Source organism: Myodes glareolus, chromosome 2 (assembly GCF_982192425.1).
Source record: "Myodes glareolus chromosome 2, mMyoGla1.1, whole genome shotgun sequence".
In the NCBI taxonomy this organism is placed as follows: domain Eukaryota; kingdom Metazoa; phylum Chordata; class Mammalia; order Rodentia; family Cricetidae; genus Myodes; species Myodes glareolus.
This window is the reverse complement of record NC_142027.1, coordinates 105,186,853-105,210,373: the sequence shown is the minus strand read 5'-3', so window position 1 is coordinate 105,210,373 and position 23,521 is coordinate 105,186,853.

Here is a 23,521-nt window from a genome sequence, read left to right as displayed (position 1 = left end):
AAAACCTATCTCCAAAGAAATGGTGCCTGGTGCCTAAGGAATGACACCAGAGATTGTCCTTTGGCTCCATACATACATAGACATGCACATCTCACACACACATGCATAATATACCACACGCACATCACATATACATACACACACCACATACATATAACACACATATCACATACATAAAGCACATACCTCATACATGTATACCACACACATACCCTATATACATACCATACACACATACCACACACAGACACATACACATATGCACACACACCACAAAAATACATGCAATAACACAAATACATATACTTGCCATATTCATAAAACACACATATACCATATACACACATCACACACGACATATACATACTACACACATACAACACATCAATACACATGGCACACACATGTTACACGTATTGCATACATACAACACACGCATGCAACAATACATGCACACACAACATATATAAAACACATACACTCATCAAGCCAACCTGGGCTATATGAGATTTTGTCTCACAAGAAAAAAGAACGGAAGAAAGGAAGAAAGAAAGAAAGAAAGAAAGAAAGGAAGGAAGGAAGGAAGGAAGGAAGGAAGGAAGGAAGAAAGAAAGAAAGAAAGAAAGAAAGAAAGAAAGAAAGAAAGAAGGAAGGAAAAAGAATTAATTTAGATAGTGGTTTGTTGCTTTCTATCCAGCGTTGCCCAAGCCTGAGCCTAGACAGACAGATCATGCCAGAAATCCAGAAACAAAGAGAGTCCGAATGTAGCTGGAGCTCTAAAGACAAGCTCACACCGTGCCTTGTGTGAGTGTAAAGGTGGTGGAGGGGCATCTGTCCACTCCAGCCCCTGTAACAAAAACCTGCAGATGGGGAAATTTATCCACAGGTAAGTGTTTCTCACAATTCTGTGGGCCGGAAATTCACAGCCACAGCACTAGGTGGATTCAGTGTTTGGTAAAGGTGGTGCCCTGCTTCATAAGTGGTGCCCTCTTGCCAGGTCCTCCCATTTGAGGAAGGGGGCAAGGTTTTTTGTGCGTGTGTATGATATTGCATGTTACATATATATATATGTGTGTTGTATGCCGCATGTGTGTATGTGGTGTGTATGTGGTATGCATGCAGTATTTATGTTGGTGGCATTTATATATGTGTTGTATGCATGTGGCATACGTGTAGTATATATGTGCTGTGTGTTGTATGCATGTGGTGTGTATGTATGTGATGTGTTTGTGTTCTCTGTGTGTACGTGGCGTATATGTAAGTAGTGTATGTGTGTGTGTATCACATGTACAGATCAGAGGCCAACGTTGGGTGTCTTTATCACTCCTTCATGTTATTTTTCTAGACAGGGTCCCTCATTGAACATGGATCTCACCCATCAATGATTCATCCTGGTTGGCTGGCCAGTGAGCCCCAAGGATCCCTGTCTCCACCTCCCTAGTGCTGGGGTTACAGGCATATATACTGCTCTCCCTGGCTTTTAATGTGGGTTATGGGTATCCTACCACTGAACCACACTCCCAGCACCTCAACAGAGGATCCCAGGCAGGTGCTCTACCATGAAGTCACACCCGGCACTCTGAAAGTAAATCCTTATTGTAGGTAATTGTGTGGAAAGCACTAACAGTTTGGTTCTGTACAAGCCGGGTATCAGCTGGGATTTTAAAATGTCTAGAACGTATCCACTGGGGTCTTAGAATGTATAGAATGTATCCCCTACACATCAGGAGGGTGGAGAGGTTAGAGGCAGGTGTCCTGTGCAATTGAAACACTTCATGTTTGCTGGAGAGGGCAGGACCCCTGTGACTCTCAGTTCCCGCCACAGTCCTGCTCTGCCACTTGCTGGGTTGGAGTCAAGGGTGTGATTTCTTCCTCCCTGAATGTCACTGCTGTGGCAAGCCTCTTTTTCATGGAATGTACCTTGGGCCCTCTTCCTGGACCTGCACTTGTCCTTGCCCATCCCCCCTCTAGTCTTCCACTGGGTTGTTCATCATTTTATTGATCTGTGGGCGTCCTCCACAGATCTGGGACATTCATACTTGCTCGGTTATGTGGGATGTAATCATCCCGCCTGTCTGCGGCTGCATCTGTCTTGTGGCTTTGTTGATGGCGCAGTTTGTCTTGCAGGGATTCTTAATTTTGCTCTACCGAGTCCTGCGTGTCTTCCCCTTCATGATTTGTGCCCTTGGTGTTTGTGGAGGAAGCTCCTCCTGCCTGGAGATGGCCGAAAGTTTGCCTCGCTGAAGCCTGCAACCTGCTGACTGTGTTTGCAGTGCTGTGGGGGCGGGGCTCCTTTGTGGGGTGACCAGCGAACAAATGTTGATTCTCACTCTCCATCCTTATTCCTAATTGTGACTTAGTATTATTCTGTGTGCATGATGCGTGTGTGGTTGTACATCTGCCAATGTGCGTATGTGGAGGTCAGAGGACAACTTTGTGGAGTCAGTCAGTTCCCTCCTTCTGAAACCTCTGCATGGGTTCCAGACATGAGACTCAGGTCACTTGGCTTGTTTGGCAAGTGTTTTCCCTGCTGAGCCATCTCACCAACTCTCCAGTTTGGTTTTTGAGACAAAGTCTCTCCCTAAGCTTGGAGCTTGCTGTTTCTGCCAGGCTGGCTGGTCAGCGAGCCCCAGGGATTGTAAGTGCACACCAGAATACCTGGCTTTTTATGTGGGTTCTGGGTCCCAAACTTAGGTCCTTGCACTTGCAAGCACTGTACTGATTGAGCCATCTCTCCTCAGACTTTGTTTTGTGTTTCCTGCTGGTTGGCTTCTAGCATAATCTATCTTTTCCTCATTAGTCAGTGCTGTGTCTTGGTTTGCAGTTTTCTCCACATAGAATATGGTTTGCTATTTGGAGTGATAAAGGGGGGAATCTTGGAGATCACAGAGGTGGGCAGTGGTGGGAGCCTGTGGAGGCAGAAGGGAAGTCCAGTGTTAGTGACTGGGCCACGGGAAAGAGGTAGCTCCTCTGTCAGAGTGGGGAAGGAATTCTGTCTTAGTTACCTGTTGTCCTTGCTCTGACCAAATATCTGGCAGAAACATCTTTTTTTTTTTGCCTTTTTTTATTCATTCTTTGTTGTTTTTTATTATATTATTAAAAATTTTCACCTCTTCCCCTCCTCGCATTTTCTTTCCCCTCCCTCCCTCCATCCTCCCCCTCCCTCTCCAGTCTAAAAAGCAGTCAGGGTTCCCTGCCCTGTGGGAAGTCTAAGGTCCTCCCCCCTCCATCCATGTCTAGGAAGGTGAGCATCCAAACAGACTAGGCTCCCACAAAGCCAGTACATGCAGTACATGCAGTAGAATCAAAACCCAGTGCCATTGTCCTTGTCAGTCACGTGCAACCACTTTGGAAATCAGTGTGGCGGTTTCTCAGGAAATTCGGGATCAATCTACCCCAGGATCCAACAATACCACTCCTGGTAATATACCCAAGAGATGCCCTACCATACTACAAAAGCATTTGTTCAACTATGTTCATAGCAGCATTATTTGTAATAGCCAGAACCTGGAAAAAACCTAAATGCTCCTCAATGGACGAATGGATAAAGAAAGCGTGGAATATATACGCATTAGAGTATTACTCAGCAGTAAAAAACAATGACATCTTGAATTTTGCATGCAAATGGATGGGAATAGAAAACACTATCCTGAGTGAGGTAACCCAGACCCAAAAAGATGAATATGGTATGTTCTCGCTCATTAGTGGATTCTAGCCGTAAATAAAGGACATTGAGCCTATAATTCGTGATCCTAGAGAAGCTAAATTGGAAGGTGAACCCAAAGAAAAACGTGTAGTTATCCTCCTGGATATTGGAAATAGACAAGATTGCCAGGCAAAAATTGAGAGCTTGGGGCTGGGAGTGGGGTGAGGGTAAGGAGAGATGGGGAGAGAGAAGGGAGAAGGGGAGGAGGGGGGGAGAGCTTGGGGGAATGGGATGGTTGGGTTGGAGGAAGAGTGGATATGGGAGCAGGGAAGTAGATTTCTTAATTAATTGAGCCATTTTAGGGTTGATAAGAGACTGGACTCTAGACGGGTTCCCAGGTGTCCAAGGAGATGTCCCCAGCTTGTTCCTTGAACATCTGAGGAGAGGGCACCTGAACTGGCCCTATCCTATAGCCACACTGATGAATATCTTGCATATCACCATAGAACCCTCATCTGGCGATGGATGGAGATAGAGACAGAGACCCACACTGGAGCACTGGACTGAGCTCCCAAGGTCCAGATGAGGAGCAGAAGGAGAGAGAACATGAGCAAAGAAGTCAGGACTGCAAGAGGTGCACCCACCCACTGTGACGGTGGGGCTAATCTAATGGGAACTCACCAAGGCCAGCTGGACTGGGACTGATGGAGCATGGGATCAAACTGGACTCTCTGGCAGAAACATCTTAAGAGGAGTCAGGTTTATTGAAGCTCACAGTTTGGGGGAAGATAGTTTATCGTGATGGGAAAGGCATGGAGGAAGGAGGCTCATGGCAATGGGAATGGGCAGCAGCTTCTTCCAATCATCTTGATAGATCAGGAAGCAGACAGGGTTTGGCTCAAAACAGAGCCAATGTTAAAAAACAAAACAAAACAAAACAAAACAAAAACAAAAATCCCAACACAAAACTCCCACAGCAACCCACTTCCTCCAGCTAAGTCCATACTCTCCCAGGCGGAGCCACCAGATAGAGATCCAGCATTCAAACACAGGAGCCTGTTGGAACATTTCAACCATCTACTCTCTCTCTCTCTCTCTCTCTCTCTCTCTCTCTCACACACACACACACACACACACACACACACACACGCTTGAACACACATACACACACACGCTTGGACTCACACATGGGGTGGGAATAGGGAGGAGGGGGAGGGGGAGGGGGAAGGAAGAGGAGCTGGGGGAGAGGAAGAGAGAGTAATGAAAACCTGTAGAAGCGAGGAATGCTTGTCCTCTCATCCAGTAGTGGTAGCTGGAGAGCAGTGAGCAGCTTTCTTTGCCTCTCTTCTGGTTTGAACGTGAGATGTCCCCAACAGACTGGGCCCCCAGCTGGTGGCACTGTTTGGGGGAAGTTGTGGAACCTCTGGTGTGTCATACATGACTGGCAGAGGTGGGTCACTAAGGGTGGGCTTTGGAGGTTATGACCCAGTCCCATATCCAACCTGAGCCTTCTGCTGCCCGAGCCTCCAGTGTGTGAGCAGGTCTTGCTGCAGCTGCTGTTACTATGACAACCTGAGCTGCTCCCTCCTCTCCAGCTGCCATGACTTCCCTGACAGGAACCCTGAGCCAAAATAAGCCCTTCCACCCTTAAGTTGCTTCTGTCAAGGGTTTAGAATTTTTATTTCCATCTCATCATCATCAACAACATTATTATTTGTTTTCTCAAGAGAGGGTTTCTCTGTGTGGTCCTGGCTGTCTATAGATCAGGCAGGTCTTGAACTCAGAGATCTGCCTACCTCTGCCTTCCAAGTGCTGCTGGGATTAAAGGCTAAAGGTATGCACCAAACACTGCCTAGCTATTCTCATTCTTTTTAATATGTGTACATGTGTATCTTTGAGTGCATTTGTGAGTGCAGGCGTTCATGGAGGGTGGAAAAGGGTATCAGATCCCTTGGAGCTGGAGTCACTTGTGTGCCACCTGATGTGGGTGCTGGGAACTCAACTTGGGTCCTCTGGAAGAGCAGCGCATGCTCTCAGTGGCTGAGCCACCTCTGCAGCCCTCTGCCAGGGATTTGTCACAGCACTGAGAAAGGGACGAGCACAATTCCTAAACTTTCCTAATGAGCTTAGAACAGACACAAAGGCCTTACGATTTTCTGGGAAATGCAGGACAGCGGCCACCACCAACGGTAAAATGCCCACGATGTTCTGTCCAGCGTCTCCTCACTCAGCCACAAGAATTCCGGTCCTCTCCCCACAGGCATTTTGGGGGTCAGGGCAGGTGAGCCAGATAGGAGTTACGGGCTCAGTCTGTAGGACAACGAGGGTGTCTGAGAAATCAAGAAGAAAATTAGGGAATATCCCACAAGATCAAAGTGCGGACAGAATGAGTTTCACTTGAAGCTATCCTCCTAGGCTCCGTGTATGTGTGTGTGTGTGTGTGTGTGTGTGTGTGTGTGTGTGTGCATGCTCGCACACTTGCAGATGTGTTCCCCTGTGCATGCAGATGCAGAGGTCAGAGGTCAACATCAGATGCCTTTCTTCATCTCTCTCCACCTTATTTTTGGAGGCAGGGTCTCTCAATGGGCCTAGAGAACACTGACTTGGCTAGACTGGCCTGGCTGGAGAGACAAGCCAAGAGACCCTCCCGTCTCTGCCTGCCCAGCTTTCAGATTTGAATTCAGGTCCTCACAGCTGCACCGAAAGTGCTTCACTGACTGCGCCACCACCTCAACTCCCTTCTGGGCATCTGGACTCCTCCTTCTGTGTCCCACAGGGCCATCTCTCTTTGGTCTCATTCTAATCTCTCTCTTCATTGATAGAGTCTCCGTGTAGTGCCTGAGCTGCCCTTGAGTTGCCATGCCCTCTGGAGGCTTCTACAGCCTTCTGTGTCTGAGCTGGATAACCTGGGTGTAAGACAGCAAGCTGAGGAGAGGGTCTGTGCTGGGCGGGTCACTATGATTCTATGCCACAGCACCCCGGTTCTTCAGAGGAAGGAGTCTGGGTCTCAACCAGAGTTCCTGTTGTCCTGCATAGTATAGTGGCCTGGGTGGGAGTGGGCTTACCCTGAAAGTGTATGTGTGTGGAGAGAGAGAGAGAGAGAGAGAGAGAGAGAGAGAGAGAGAGAGAGAGAGAGAGTCTAGCCCAGGCTGTCCTGGTACTTGCTTTACAGACAAGGCTGCCATTGAATTTGACTCATAGCAGTCTTCCTGCTTTGGTTACCCAAGTGCTAGAATTGCAGGCTTGGCCACCAGGCCTTGCTTAATCTCTCTTTTTAAAAAGATTGCCCGTTTATTTGCATAAGGGGCACAGCGCAGGTGTGGAGGTTAAAGGTGTCCTTTGTCACCTTCCTGCTGAGGAATGGCCTTTTGTTTGCCGGTGTGCACCCCAGGTTAGCTGGCCTGACAACTTCCAGGTGTTTCCTATGCCTCTCATCCACTTGAGGAATGCTGGGATTCCGGACACCTGCTATCTTGCCTAACTTCACAGAGGCCTGGGGATTCGAACTCAGGTCTCACACTTACACAACAAGCACTTTATCCATCCAGCCCCTCCCCAGACCCTAGACTTTTCTTTTAAAAGATTTACTTATTTTTATTTTATGTGTATGAGTATTTTGCCTTCATATAAGTCTGTGTACCGTGTGTGTGCCTGTTGTCCGCAAGGCCCAGAAGAGGATGTCAGATTCCCTGGAACTTGGGTTGTAGACGGTTGTGAGCCACCATGTGGGTTCTGGGATTTGAACCTGGGTCCTCTGTAAGAGCGGGAAGAGCTCTGAGCCGCTGAGCCATAGCTCTAGCCCCTAAATCTTTTCTCATAAGGACCCTAGTCAGATCCACCGGATGGCCTCATTTCCTTTAATCACTCTATGGGATCCTGGGGATTGGGACTTCAGCGTGTGAAATGGGGGAGGCACAACTAAGCTTGTAATGTGGCAGGGGAGGGCAAGAGGCCTCAGGACCTGGGGGAACTTCACTTCACTGGCCACACTGAGCCAGAACAAGGTCGCGCTGGTTGAGGAATGGGGGATGCTGAGGTATCTGGCAAGCAGAATGACAAAGACATAATGAGGTGGTTGAGAATAAGGAGACATACCCAGCTATTGTCAGGATGCCCCAGCAACAGCAGCATAGAGAAACAGCCCCCCCTATACATATATACTTAAGGGCTTTGGACCCCATTGTTTAGGGTGAAAGACCCCCGAGGGATGTCTTCCTTACGAGAGAGGCCCCGAACCCACGAATCAGACGAAACCACACTTACAGATGCAAACAGCAAGAGGTTTATTCGAATACACAGGTACCTGGGGCGACAAGGTCTCTCGGAAGACTTGCGTGCCCCCAGGTTGGGGTAGGGGTTCTTATAGGAGAGCAAAAGCGCGGGTACAGAAGTGAAAAGCGTGGTTACGGGGATTCATTCCATTGGTCAATTCAAATAAGGCTAAGGGCGCGCACTGAGTGGCAAATTCTTGGCCTTTCACCTAAATACCAAGGAGGGGGTTGTCCGGGGGCTTTCTGTTTTTCTTATCTCTTCCTGCTTTCCTAGCTGGAGACCCATCAGCCAGCTGTAAATACCCTGACTCACATCCTGTCACAGGACAAAAGGCCTCCTCCCCCTTATCTTACAGCAAAGGCTTGACTTGTTAGTCTCTAAGGCCTTACATTTCAGCATCCAGGGTGGTATTTTTTTCTTTTTTTCCTTTTCAAGGGAGAAGGAGAGCCCAGGCCCTATTTTCATTATAGTTAAGGATTGGTGGGTCTTTGGGCTTCTAGAGAAGACTAAGCCTGCCATCTGCTTGCCTAGTAGCAGGGCAGAGCCAGTGTGACCAGGAACTCATGTCCCCTGTCCCCTCCCCCCCAGGAGTCATTCCCCCAAACTACATCACCAAGAAAAACCAGTCCCCTCTATGCCATAGAAGGTACTGTGCACCATAACTGGTAGAGACTTATGGTGAACCCCAGCGTCCCAGAGCCTGGGGCCCTCTAGTGGGGTTGTCAACTCTCCCTGTCAAGTCCCCTGCTGACTGCTATAGCCTGGGGAGCTGGAAGGGACTGCCAAGGGGACTGTGGGGGTTGCTAAATCGGCTAGGTCTTTGCACTTCAGGCTTGAGACCTCTGGTAGAGAGGTAGCCCCTATGTCTAGCAGCTGGTTCGCTGGCCCCAGGCAAAGTCCCTGCTCCAGCCCAGACTCAGGCACCTTGCCCATCCCCCTCCCCAGCTCTGGCAGCCCCGGCCACCTGCCCACTGTCTGGATTAGCTGAGCCGCAGGACCTGCAGTGGTTTAAGGCTGTCTGAGCCCTTGGGCTGTTAGGCCCCTCCCCTGACCTTGAGAGGACACTGAGCAGGTGTCCAGGCAGTGAAGAGTTGGTGGAAAGTGGGGCCACCTAATCCAGAGGCCCAGTATGGAAGGGGCTGACAGCTTTCTAGAGCCTTCCCCTTTGGTCCAGTTTAATGTCTTCTCCGCTTGCTTGCTTTCCTGCCTGTTCTCTCTGCTGTCTCTCCCCCCTCCTTTTTCCTTCTCCACCTCCTCTTCCCCATCTCCTCCTCTTCCCTTCCTTTTTTCCCCTTTCCTCTTCTCTTCCCCCTCTCTCTATCTCTTTGTGAGACAGGGTTTCACTATATAGCCTGGCTGGTCTTGAACTGCTGTCCAGGCTGATCTTGAACTTGCAGCAATCCGCCTGTCTTTGCCTGCCAAGTGCTGGGACGACAGACATGAACCATCATGCCCAGCCTCTTCCCCCTCCTCTCCCTCTTTCTCCTTCTCCCATAGGTCCTCTGTCCTTGGATATAAGGGAACTGTGTGACAGGAGCCATTCAGTGCCTGGCCAGTCCTCAAAATGGTGACTTTAGACTGGCCCTTGCTACTGACTGAGAATCGGGTGCAAGTGGGCTCTACCTTGCCCACCCACTCTTCACATTCTCTGTTATGAATAGCATAACAGTGAGCACTGTGGACACGTGATTATGGAATCCCTGTGTTTCAGTTACCTTTCCCATCATTGTGAAGACAAAACAAAACGAACAAACAAGCAGGAAAAAAAAAACCGCCTAGGAGAAACAACTCCAAGGAGAGAGGCTTGTTTTGGTTTAGGATTTCAGAGGTTTGATCCATTGTGATGTTTTCTCACATCCTGCAGGAGGCTGGAAGAGCTCAGGGCAGAAGCCTGTGGGCTGGAATCCTCAGTGGTCTGGCCCTAGTGACCCATCTCCATCAACCACACCTCCAGCCTCTGCGGTTCCACAGTGTCCCCAGCTGAGTCCCAGGTTTCCAAGTGTGTGAGCCTGTGGGCAGTGATTCTCAGCCAAACCCTTGCACCCTGTTTTCTTTGGCATATGCACTGTGGAACAGGGTTTCTGGGTCACATGGGAATTCTATGTAAACAGTCTTGCAAAAATCCTGGACCGTCCCCCTTAGCGGCTGTGCCATTTTACAATCCCATCAGCTTGTGTGAGGCTTCGCTTTCTCCACATGTGTGGTTCTCCACCATGTGCATCCCAGGAACTGAATTCAGGTGGCCAGGTTTGGCAGGAACCAACTTTACCCCTGAGCCAGCTCGCCAGCCCATCCACCTTGGTTTTTGAGTCAGGGTCTCTCACTGGTCTACAACTCATTAGTCTGGAAAAGACTAGAAAATCCCAGGAATCCACCTGTCTGTAGTGAGGGGTTGCGGGCAGGCCTGCTTTTCATCCTGCCCAGCTCCTGCACGGCTAGCTTAGTCTCAGAAATAACAACACACAAATTGTATTCATTTAACCACTGCCTGGCCCATTATCTCTAGAGAGTTAGTTACTGGCTAACTCTCACATCTTGATTAACCCATTTCTAATAATCTATATCACACCACGAGGTGTGGCTTACCGGGAAAGATTCAGCATGTCTGACCTGGTGGCTGGCTCCATGGCGTCTGCCTCACAGCCCTCTTCCCAGCATTCTGTTCTGTTTACTCCGCCTACCTAATTTTCTGTCCTATCAAAGGGCCAAGGCAGTCTCTTTATTGACCAATGAAAATAACACAATAGACAGATAACCCTCCTCCATCACCTGTCTCACGATAGATCTTATCTGTCAATCATCCATCTCCTCAGGAAGCCTGGGCCACCATGACTAGCTTTGTCACAGGTTTCTGAGGATGCAACACAGGTCTTCATGCTCACAGGCAAGGGCTTTACCAACTGACGCACGTTTTCTTTCCTGAAGTGATGGTGAACTTAGTGGTGAGAGGCGTGATTTACAGTAGTTCTGTGTGACACCCAGTGCCCTTCTTTCTTTCTTTCCTTCCTTCCTTCCTTCCTTCCTTCCTTCCTTCCTTCCTTTCTTTCTTTCTTTCTTTCTTTCTTTTGGTTTTGCGAGACAGGGTTTCTCTGTGGCTTTGGAGCCTGTCCTGGAACTAGCTCTTGTAGACCAGGCTGGCCTCGAACTCACTGAGATCCACCTGCCTCTGCCTCCTGAGTGCTGGGGTTAAAGGCGTGCGTCACCACTGCCTGGCTCCCAGTGCCCTTTTTCATGTCGTTGGATGGCCTTTATTATTACTCTTCCCAGAGAAATGGCTTGATTCTCAGCTGATCTCAAACTCCACCCTTGGTCCACACCTTCCCCTCCCTGCCGCAGCCATCCACAGCTGGTACTTCAGGCCAGGGGGCAGGTCACGGTTTCCTTTGCTTATTTCCTTGTTTGTTTACTCATATTTTCTTTTGAGGTGCTGGGGCTTGAACCCAGGGTCTTCCTCCTCCTACATGAAGGATGTAAGTCCTTCATCATTGAGCCCCAGCCTAAGAAGAGTAGATTTGTAATGAAATGGGTTGGGCTTTTGAGGTCGTATTTAAAACAATCTTTTTTTTTTTTTTTAAAAAAAGGTTTATTTATTATGTATACAGTAGTCTCATTATTCTGTCTGCATGTATGCCTGCAGGCCAGAAGGGGGCACCAGATCTTATTACAGATAGTTGTGAGCCACCATGTGGTTGCTGGGAATTGAACTCAGAACCGTTGGAAGAGCAGGCAGTGCTCTTAACCTCTGAGCCATCTCTCCAGTCCTTTAAAACAATCTTGACCTAAACAAAGACACAAAGATTTTCCATGATTTCTGACAAAAATGTGATAGTTTTAGGTTTTACACGTACAAAGGGCCACACCCCATTTAGCGTTGGTTTCATATACCGAACAAACTACCATTCCGTGTTTATTCTTGGCGCACAGGGACACCCAAGCATCCCAGCTTCATCCTGCAGCCTTTGGCACTTTGTCAAAAGTGAGCCATCCGTGGGGCTGGGGTTGATAAAGCACTGCTCCACAACCAAGAGGACCTGAATTTGGTCCTCAGAACCCATGTCAAGAAGCCAGATGTATTGATGTGCCCTTTGCAATTCCAGTTGAGAAGGCAAAGATAGAGAGGTGGATCTCTGGGCTCACTGGCCAGCCAGTATGTCTGTGTCTCAAGAAAGAAGCCGTCTGGTGCCTGAGGAGCCATACCTGAGGTTAACCGCTGGTCCCTAGGCACTCACACATGCATGCACCTGCATACACATGAACACACACAGATAAAAATTAGTCAACATCTCTGTGTGTGGCTATGTCCAGGCTCACTCTTGAATTCATGGAACTTGCTTGTATTTAACCAATGCCATGCTGTTTCATTTACTATAGTTTTGTAGTATGGCCTGAGTCCAGCAGTGCAGCCTGAGCGTGCTAACCTTGTTCTTTTCCAAGGTCACTTAAGCTGCTCACATCTTTTGCAATCTAAGTAAGTCTGACAAAAGTCCTTTGACTTCTCAGTGGCTGGCCTCATCATCGGCAATGGCTGTGGTTTGGATTCTTTTTCCTGCTGGTCTTCCTAAAACTCTGCTTTCCCCAGCATGGTCCCACTGCACCTACTGCTTGTTCATGTCTCTCCCTTCCTGCCCAGATGCTGGGTCTTTTGGGTAGTGGTGACTGAAGATTATCATTTTCCTGCCAAGTCCAAAGCCCAGGAGGGTTTCAAATGTAGAAAAATCTGTCCTCAGGTTTTGATCCTGTTTCCAGAGTAGCTCTTTATAATATAGAAGAGCACCAGGGTACCAGTGGGACTTTCTAATGCTCGGAATGTCATTTGTCAGTCATCTACTTGTCCATCCATCATCCATCCATCTATCTGTTCAATCCATTCACCCACCCATCCAGTTTATTTATCCATTCATCTATCATTTATTCATTCGTAATCCATCCATCCATTCATCATCTACACACCTATCCATCATCCATCTATCCATCTATACAATCTAAACATCCACGCAACCATTACCCATCTATCATCTATAAGTCCATTCCTTCATTATTCATCAATCTTCCATTCATCCATCCAATTTATCCATTCAATCATTCATCCATTACTCCTCCACTCTTTTATCCATCATTCACTCTTCTACCCATCCAGTTCATTCACCCATGCATTGTCTACCTGTCAACCATCCATCCATCCATCCATCCATCCATCCATTCATCCATCCATCCTTCACCCACCCATCCATTCATATCCATAATTCATCCAACCTATCACTCCCTTATCCTCTATCTATCTATCTATCTATCTATCTATCTATCTATCTATCTTCATCCATCCATTCACCCATCCACTAGTCAGTCTGTCTGTCTGTCTGTCTATCTATCTATCTATCTATTTCTTATACATCATCTATCTATCTATCTATCCCTTATACATTATCTATCTATCTATCTATCTATCTATCTATCTATCTATCTATCTATCCCTTATACACCATCTATCTATCTATCCATTCACATTCACCTATCCATTTAGACACCTGTCCCTTCACCCATCTACCTTACCTGTATCCATCCCCACCTGGCCTGTGTTATCTCTCACATCACCTGTATACAGACAGTAAGGACAGTTGGGCTGCAACAGTACTCTGGCCACCCCCAAACATGCTGCACTGTGATTAGGAAATGCTGGACCGGTGGATGACATGCCCGGGAGTGCCTACCAGGCTGCTGGCAGGAAGGCTCTTGTTGTGCCGTCCCCCACCACACTGCTGATGCATTTATGATGAGATGCATTTTCGAGCTGTATCCGTGTTTTTGTCTTTTCCTTCATTTTCTCCCGGCTCCATGGCCTCTGCCTGTTGAGTCAGGGGCCCCGGCTGCCTCAGGGGTACTGTGGACAGAACTAAGAACAAATAAATCAATGGACTCTCCGGGAGAATGCTGAAAAGCTCACAGCAGAGGCAATGTTCTGAAAGCTTGGAGGCTTTCTTTGCAAGAGCAGGGCTTTTCAAGGAAGAAAAGGGTTTTAGGCAAGAACACAGATTTCATTGGTGTAAGCTGTGGCGTGGGAGAAGCTGTGGGGGGCCTTTGTGCTGCTTGAGAGGGGACTCTTGAGGAAGCAAGGGGAAGTTGAGACATCCTGATGTGGTTGGCTATGTCAGTAAAGACATGTGTCTGGTCTATTCTCTCTCTCTCTCTCTCTCTCTCTCTCTCTCTCTCTCTCTCTCTCTGTGTGTGTGTGTGTGTGTGTGAGAGAGAGAGAGAGAGAGATACAGAGACATAGCCACACACACACACACACAGAGAGAGAGAGAGAGAGAGAGAGAGAGACGTGCATGCAGCTGAATGTGCCTGTGAATGGACATAGGCTGGCGAAGACATCAGATGTCCTTCTATGTTACTAACCATCTCATTCCTCTGATATAGGATCTCATTGAACCTAGACTTAGGTGGATGACCAGCATGCACAAATGATCCTCCTCCTCTGTCCCCTGTAACACTGGAGTTTCAGGTGAATGCATGTTCACATCCAGGTTTTTCTTTAAGTGCTAGGATCTGAACTCAGGACTCCATGCTTGCATTGCAAGTACTCTCAGTCATTGAGAAGCCTCCCCAACCCTGGCCCATTCTTTAGAATAGCTCTTCCCACCCCAGCATGGCCCCCAAGGAGAGGAGACCTCCATCCTGGTTCTAGCACATGTTGGGGGGCATAGTTCTTGGCATATGGTCTCTGCTGGGGCTGGCCTCAAGGTCAGTCAAAGGAGTCTCAGGGTGGCCGAGTGACCCTGGCTGCAGGATTGCAGAACAATGAGGGAGGGCCTGGCCTTTTGTGGCTCTCACGGCTTCTGGAAGTACAGACAATGGGAAAAGGCAGGCGCCGGAGAAATGGCATAGCATGAGTGTCTATCCAGAATCTGAGTCAGCTGGAAGCAGCTGCAGCTCAGATATGGCAGGGCTCAGGAGTCACCTATATAAGCTAATTTTTCCCCTGTGAACTTGGTGCAAAACTTCATCCCTTGCCAGGCATGGTTATGCTTGCCTTTAATCCCAGCACTAAGAGACGAAGGAAGGTGGCTCTCTGTGAGTTGGAGGCTAGCCTAGCCTACATAGTGAATTCCAGGCCAGCCAGGACTACAGAATGAGGCTGGGTCTCAGAAAATCAAACAAAGAAAATCACCCCTCCCTTTCCCCTTATGCTAATGTAGATCTAGACAGACCTGGGAAGAAGGACTCTCAACTAAGGATTTGCCTTCATTAGCTTGGCCTGTGGGTTTGTCTGTGTCACCATTTTCTTGGTAGGAAGATCCAGCCCATTGTAGGTGGTGTTGTACTTGGTCAAGTGGGCCTGGGCTGTATGAAAAGGGTAGCTGAGTAAGCCAGGGGAAGCAAGCCAGCATGCAGCATTCCTCTGTTTCCTGCTTCTGTTCTGCCTCCAAGTTTTTGCTTTGAATTCCTGCTTTGATATTCATCAACGGTGGACTATAAACTAAAATAAAGCCTCAGCCTGTCCAAATTGCTTTTGCTCAGGGTGTTATCACAGCAACAAAGAAGTGAACAGAATTGGTACCAGAAGTGGGGTATTGGTGTGATGGGCCCAACCTTGTGACTTTTATGACTTGGACTCTTCGATATGGAGAAAAAGAGGACTTGAGAGCTTTGCACTGGAGAAGCCATTGGGTACTCAGAGCTTACTGAGCTGTTGTGGGAACTTGGAAGTTAACATTGAAAGCAGTACAGACGACAAAGACCCAACCTGAGAAGTTTCAGAGTCCCTCAAAGACACTAACAAGGCTATTTGTGGGATATTTTGAATTAAGAACCCGTGTTTCTGATCAGCTAAGCCTGAAGAGTCAGCTGTAATTAACAAGAGCTCAGCACCACTGAAGTGAAATGTTTGCTTTACTGGGAAAAATCAATGCTGGTTAGTTGGGGCTGAAAAACCAACTCTGATTAAAAAAGAAAGAAAGAAAGAAAGAAAGAAAAACAGCAACAGTCCAGCATCATTGAGGCAAATTCTTCTGGGAAGTATTTCCTTAGAGTCAGCACAGAGAAGCTGTGGTCCAGTGAGAGGCCCAAGGCTGCACCTCGAGCTGGCAGCAAGACTTGACAGATAGTGTAAGAATTTCCCACAAGGGGGGGTTGATTTGAAAGATATGAAGAGGTAATGGAGAGAAGCTGAGGTTTGTTGTTGTGTGACAGGGCCAGAGTCTCCCTGAAGAGAGGCCAGGAGAGGCCATCGGTTCGGCCTCAGTTGCAGTGGAGATGCCAGGGCTGTGGGACACTATCAAGGACAGCAGTTGATGTAGAGTGGAGCCTATCTGAACCTATGGGGCAAAGTGTGTGAGTCCCAGATGGCAGAGCTGGTAAGTGGGTCTGCCGAAGCTGTAGGAACCCAGAAGATTACTAACGAGTTCCAGATGTCAGAACACAGAAACACCAGCCACAAAGAGAATAAAGAACAAAAAGGAAAAATTTTATTGGAGCATACAAACACAAGAAACAAGTAAATAAAAAAATGTGCAGACATGGTTGGTGGTAGACGCCTGCCATTCTAGCAACCAGATATTGTGGAGGTTGAGTCAGGAAGATCATCAGTTCAAGGTCAGCCTAGGCAACTTGGTAACATCATCTCCAAGTAGAAAAATTAAAAGGCCGGTGAGATGGTCCAGCCTGGAAAGGTATTTACTGTTAAGACTTAAGTTTAATCCATAGAACTCATGTGGTAGAATGAGAGAACAAACTCTTGCAGGTTGTCCTATGACCTCAGCACATGCAACATGGCACACACACTAAATTAATAAATTGCATTTAAAAAAAAGTTAATACGGATTGAGATGTAGCTCAACAGTATCTTGTTAGCCTAGAATCCCCCAGTGAGGGACTGGGGTGTGGCTCAGTGGTAGAGCACCTGCCTAAAATCCCTAGTGAGGGGCTGGGGTGTGACTCAGTGGTAGAACACCTGCCTAGAATCCCCCAGTGAGGGACTGGGGTGTGACTCAGTGGTAGAACACCTGCCTAGAATCCCCCAGTGAGGGACTGGGGTGTGGCTCAGTGGTAGAGCACCTGCCTAGAATTCCCCAGTGAGGGCTGTGGGTGGCTTGGTGGTAGAGTGCCTGCCTAAAATTCCCCAGTGAGAGGCTGGGGTGTAATTTAGTGCTAAAGCTCCTGCCTAGAATCCCCCAGTGAGAGGCGGAGGGCATGGTTCAATGGTAGATAGAGCACCTGCCTAGAGTCACCTGGTAAGAGTTTGGGGGTGTGATTCAGTGGTGGAGGAACTCCCTAGCATATGAGGTCACAAAATCAACCCTGCTACCGTGTAAAACAAGACATAAAAGAGAAAAACAATGCAAACTGACAATGGTGAACTCTTGGGGTGGAGTGGTCTCAGGCTTGACTAACTGCTCCTAACAGACACTAGTATTTCTAAGAAACTTCCAGAATTATATATTCAGAGGCTGGGAAAGAGTCTCCTCACCCCATCCCTGGCATCTTTGGATAAGCAAGGACTCCTGGGGTGATTTCGGTACTGCATGTGAGGAATGCTGCATTATTTGCAGACTGTGTCTAAAGAGGTTTCTAAGAACGCTCGGGAGTGGGCACGTTAGCAACTGTGTAAATATTGTGGCCTTAAGTGTTTATTGAACGGAAACAATAAGAGTTCAGACGGACCTCCTCAAAGACGGTTCTTGCCGGGGAGGTCCTCCTAAAGAGGCTCTTACAGGCAGCTGATACAATGTATTTCAGAGGCATTTGTAGATGCTTTTGGAGAAGTCAGTCTGAGAGGCTGGGAGTGACTCAGTTGGTACTGTACTTGCAATGCAACCATAAGCACCCAGGACCTGCATAAAAATAAGCCAGGTGTGGTGGTGCATATTTGTAACTCCAACACTGCAGAGCCAGCCGTAGGCAGATGCCTAGGGTCACTGGCCAGGCAGCCAAGCCTACCCGAGTTGGCTCCAATCAGTGACAAATTGTCTCAAAAACCCAGGTAGACAGCTCCTGGGGAATAACAACTGAGATTGTCCTCTGGCCTCTAGACACATGCATGAACACACGTGTAACTGCACATAGGTATGCAGTCATTCGAACAGTTGCACTCACATGATCAATTGTATCCATAAACTGTATATATTCACACTTGACCAGTTTAAATGCTTGCATACAGAAACCCATGTGAATTAGCCTTCTGCCACTGTACCAAAATACCCAAGACAACCAACTTAACACGTTAACCGAAGGACTTGTACATTTATACCTTATCTCACACGGGGAAATAGAGAGAACCTGACTGTAAACACGCTATGGGTTACTCATTCATTACATGCTACGAGACCGCCCCTCCTCTCTTGGGAACCTATATGAATGAGTGATAAAGTTTTGAAAGTAAGTTTTAAAAAATCACCTCGACACGAGCTGAGATCACCTAGGAAGAGAAGATGAACGATAGACTGCCTAGGTCAGGTTGGCCTGTGGAGATGTCCACGGGGGATTGTCTTGACTCTTGTTCACTGAAGTGGGAAAACTGTCATGAAATATTATTTTAAGATGTGCTCTACTGTGTCTGCTGTGGAGCATTTGTTTTCATGATGTGAAGATGTGTTACATTCTTTTATGTTGCATTTGTTTAATTCTGTGAAGCTGTGTTACTTTGACTGTCTACAGCACCTGATTGGGTCTAATAAAGAGCTGAGCAGTCAATGATGAAGCTGGAAAGAGGGATAGGTGGGGCTGGCAGTCAGAGAGAATAATCTGGAGGAGAAATCTGGGAGGAGAAAGGATCAGGGGGCAAGAAAGGAGAAGAGGATGTCAGGGGCCAATCACTCAGCAACACAGCCAGACACAGAATAAGAAGGAAAGATAAGGTATACAGAAACAGAGAAAGGTAAAAGCCCAGAGGCAAAAGGTAGTCAGGATAATTTAGGTTGTTAATAAAAGCTGGTAAGAAACAAGCCAAGCAGAGGCTGGGCATTTATAAGAAAGAAGTTGTCTCCACATGTGTATTTATTTGAGAGCTGGGGTGGGGTGGGAGGACAAAGAGTAAAGAGTAAACTTGTAAGAAGAAAAACCAACAACAGCAAACCTACCCATTGTGGGTAACACCATTCACGGGGTTGGATCCCAGACTGTATAAGAATAGAGAGAGCTAGCTGCGCACTAAGCCAGCATACGGGCATTGCTCTCCACTCTTGACTGTGAATGTGATGTGAATGGTTGCTTCTAGCTCCTGTCTTGACTCCCTTGCAGCAGAAGCTGGTCTGTGTTGACTCCCTTTCAGTGAAGGCCGACCTGTCTTGACTCCCTTGCAGCAAAGGTTGACCTGTCTTGACTCCCTTCAGTGAAGGCTGGCCTGTGACCCAGAATTGTAAGCTGAAAAGAAACCCTTCTCTCCATTAAGTTGCTTCCTGTCAAGGTACTTTATCACTACAACAGAGGAAACCCAGACGGAGGGCGGGGCCCCCTCATTGCCTCACGGGTCAGACTCTCTTCAGAACACTCACTGTGCTGTGCAGTCTATGGCATTAATATTCCTACCCTGGGGAGACATAAACAACATCTACCCTTCCTTGTAAGGTCCCAATGACAAGCCAAAGTATGTTTTCTGTGCTGGTTACTTTCACATCAACTTGACACAAGCTAGAGTCATCTGGAAGGAATGCCTCCATAAGATCCAACTCTAAGCCATTTTCTTAACTAGTGATCAATGGGGTAGGGCCCAGCCCATTGTGGATAGTGTCATCCCTGGCTGAAGCTTCTGGGTTCTATCAGACGCTAGGCTGAGCAAGCCATGAGGAGCAGATGAGTAAGCAGCATCCCTCCGTGGCCTCTGCATCAGCTCCTGCTTCCAGGTTCCTGCCCTACTTGAGTTCCTGTCCTGACTTCCTTCAGTGATGAACTATAATGTGGAAGAGTAAGCCCAATAAACCCTTTCCTCCCCAACTTGCTTTTGGTTATGGTGTTTCATCACAGCATTAGTAATCCTAACTAGGACAGCTCTCCTGGGGGACTACTGAGGTTACTGGGCTTGCTCACAGAGCAAGGGTCCTCCTAAAAAAGCCATACTAGAAAGTTTACACTCAAAGCAGAATATGGCGCTCCCATACGCACACATATGAAGCTCCCAGGTAACCTTCCCTGCATACTCCAGTACCTCACGAGGCCATGAGCATCTAGGTCAGAGTTGCACACACGAGGCTGCAAAGAGTGGCTGGAATCTCCCTTCTTGTTCCTCCTTCTATGAGGGAATGTCAACACTCTACAGCCTGATTGTGACAGTCTCTTGTGAGCTGGTATATGGTTTGATGAAGTTGCTAGCTCAGGGATAGTCCTCTCCAACCAAAGGGAAGGTTTTCTCTCCCTTCAAGGCCCCATCTTGCCATCTCTGGTGTGGCAATGCTGTCTCTCATAGTTGCTCTTCCACTTCAAGGCTTGATCATGCCCACTCCATCCTGTGGTCACAAGGTCTCTCTCTCTCTTCCTCCCTCTTTTCTTCCATCCCTCCCTCCATCCCTCTCTCTCTTCTAAAAGAAGACACAACTCTCTCTTCTAACTAGGCTCCCTCAGAAGGGTAACTTGACATTAACTCCTTTTCCAAACCTAAGCAACTACCTGGATTTTTGTTAGGGCATAACTCACCTGGAGACCCCCTGAGTGGCCCCCTAAAGACAGTCACGGGAACCCCATGTAGCAGTTGTCACAAAGATCTGAACAAACACCTATTCACCCCAGATAGGGCATCAATGACAGATCAAAGTACAATCCCACCCAAGTCCAATCAATGAGTTTTCTGGAATTCCTTACAGACCTTGCTTGAGGGATGACTGACAGGAGCGACCTGAGTGACCCCTGAGTCAGGCCAAAGTCCTACCCATGATGACCTCATGGAAACTGCATCACGGAGTCCCCTTTTAGTCAATGCTCCCCTTCCTGTACACTCAAGTGTCTTCCAAGATTGCTTGGAACTGGGGGAGGGCAGGAGGGAGTTGTAGATGGAATCCTAGTGAGGGGCCCTGACTCTCCCCTCCTCCTGGGAAGTGAAGTGTCAATAGTTCATTACCACCACCATCTACCTGGTACCTCTGTATTGTTCCCATCGGTTCGTTGCCATGGCTACAGGGTCCAGGTACTCTCTTCTCCAAGACAGTGAACACGTCATGCCCAGAGGAAAAAATCCACAGCACAGCCAGTCTTCCAATCCCCAGGGCTCAGTCTTCCGTATCATATTGGGAGATGAGTTAGCCTTGCCTTCTGCAGATGAGGTCAGAGGAAGATTTACATCGAAGTGTGTGTTAATTTTGAAGTTTATTTTGGTGGTTGTTATTTTATTTTGGTTCACAAAACAAATGGTTTGGATATCAGCTGCCTACAATTATGCCACAAATTGGCCTAAAATGTAGCAAATTATAAACAATAAGTGTGCATTGTCCTATCTAACTTCTGGGAGGAAACAGTTTGGAGGGGCTCGGATGAGTGGTTCTGCCTTGGGGACTTGCATGCTGGAGGCTGAAGCCAGGAGTTACCGTGTGACATCATCAGGGACTCCAAAGGGGCCAGAGGACCTACATCAAAAGTGGCGTGTGCTCTCCTGTGGCTGGCGGCAGCGGGCCATAGCCTCTCAGCGCTGTCTTCCTATCACGGCATGGCTTCCTCCTGAGGAGGGGCCTTCCGCACCCAGGAAAGGGTATGACCATCTTTGCAGCCTCACCTGCAGGTTACTCTGCCTTCTGCAGCATCGTTTTGTTCAGATCTGAGTTCAGAGGGTACCTGCAGGTTTTTGTGTACCAGAACAATGTCATGAAAACAGAGGTCTATTAAGAAAGGCAAAGGTACTTGTGAGCTGTGAAAACGACTGGGGAAAGATGCTCAGAAACCCTATGCCGTGTGATTCCGGTCCTTTAGAGGCCGTCCGTGTGGCTTGTCATCTCTATGACAAATACTTGACAAATGCCGCTTAAGGAAGGAAGGCTTGATTTGGGTTCACAGTTCAAGCATACGATCCATCATGGTGGGGACGGCATGGCGGCAGGAACACGCGGCAGCTGCTCACATGGTGTCCACAGTCAGGAAGCAGAGAGAGATGGATGCTGGTGCTCAGCTCACTTTCTCCTCTCTATTCAATCCAGGACCCCACCCCGTGGGACAGTGCCACTCATATTTAGGGTGGGTCTTCACACCTCAGTTCACTCAGAGTCTAAACAACCCCTTGTAGGCATGCCCGGGACTTGTCTCCTAGGCGATTCTAGATCCAGTAAAATTGAGAACCTGTCTTAACCACCACTTACTCCCAGAGCCCCTGCATCTCCCACATCTGTGCATCATGGAGTTTCTTCCCATCTGTTTTTGTGTGTAGCCCAGGTGGGGAGAGGTTTCCAATAGCTCTTTCTCCTAAGTGGTATTCTCACATGCTCATCCTGATAGCTCTTTCTCCATACCCTCTTCGTTCTTGCTACACCTTGCCACCCAGAGATGACAATCTGACAGTCTGAGGTCATAACCTCAAGAGGAGGGGTCTCGCGGGAATCATGGAGGCTGGCCACCAGGTGCATACTGGGCTTGGAAGTGCATGAGCTTCAGAGAGCTCACTCAATCTGATGGTTTAGATTGACTGTCCCCTGGATGGTACCTGAAATCACCTTGGAGACAAAGCTCTGGGCATGTGGATGAAGGATTATCTTGAGTAAGTGAACTTAAATGGGAAGACCCACCATCCTTGTAGGCAGCACCGTTCCCTAGGCTAGGGTAAAATAAAAGAGAAGGGAGAAAGTGAGCAGTGTGCCAGCACTTATACGTCTCTGCAACCTGACTGCCGACGCAATGGCACCGGCCACTCAAAGCTCCTGCCGCCATGATGGATTGGCCACCCTGGAACTGTGAGCCAGAGTGAGTGCTCTCTTACATCATTTGCCAGGTGTTCTACCACAGCAACAGGAAAGTAATAGATGCAGGCAGATGCTGCCGGGACACCTCAATCTCAAGACAGTGCTGAGGTGGAGGCTTGCAGACAGTGGTATTGTGTGGTTGTGTGGGGTCCAGGAGTGCTCCTGTAAGGGACATTCAACCCCAGGTTCCCCAGAAGAAGCCAGAGCCAAAGAGCAAAGGTCAGTCTGGGTCAACAAATAGTGGAGAGGTTGGTGGACCTGGAAACACGGAGGGGCCCATTAGGGACCTGGATGATCAGAGAGATCGAGAGATCTCATCTTCCTGTGTCCCCTGAAACATAGTCACTAAGATTCGTCCCCCACAAAAACAGAAGCCACCAACAGGGAGAAATGTTTCCAAATATTTATCCAACAGAAGACTTGCATTCTGAATATGTAAAGAACATTTACAGTTCATTAACAGGAAACTAAGAACTTGAGTTTTTAAAATGCTCTAAATGTTTACACAGATACTCACTACAGAAACACAAGGGGGCTGGGAGGACGAGTCAGTGCTGTCATCAGGGCCTGAGTTCAGATTCCCAGCACCCACATAAGCATCATGACCTCATGCGCCTGCAATCCCCGCGGTGGGGGAGACAGAGGTGCAGGTCTCTGGGGTGCACTGGCCAGCTAGTCTAATGAAACCAGTGAGCTCAGTTTCAGTGAGAGACCCTGCTGCAAAAGATGAGGCGGAGAG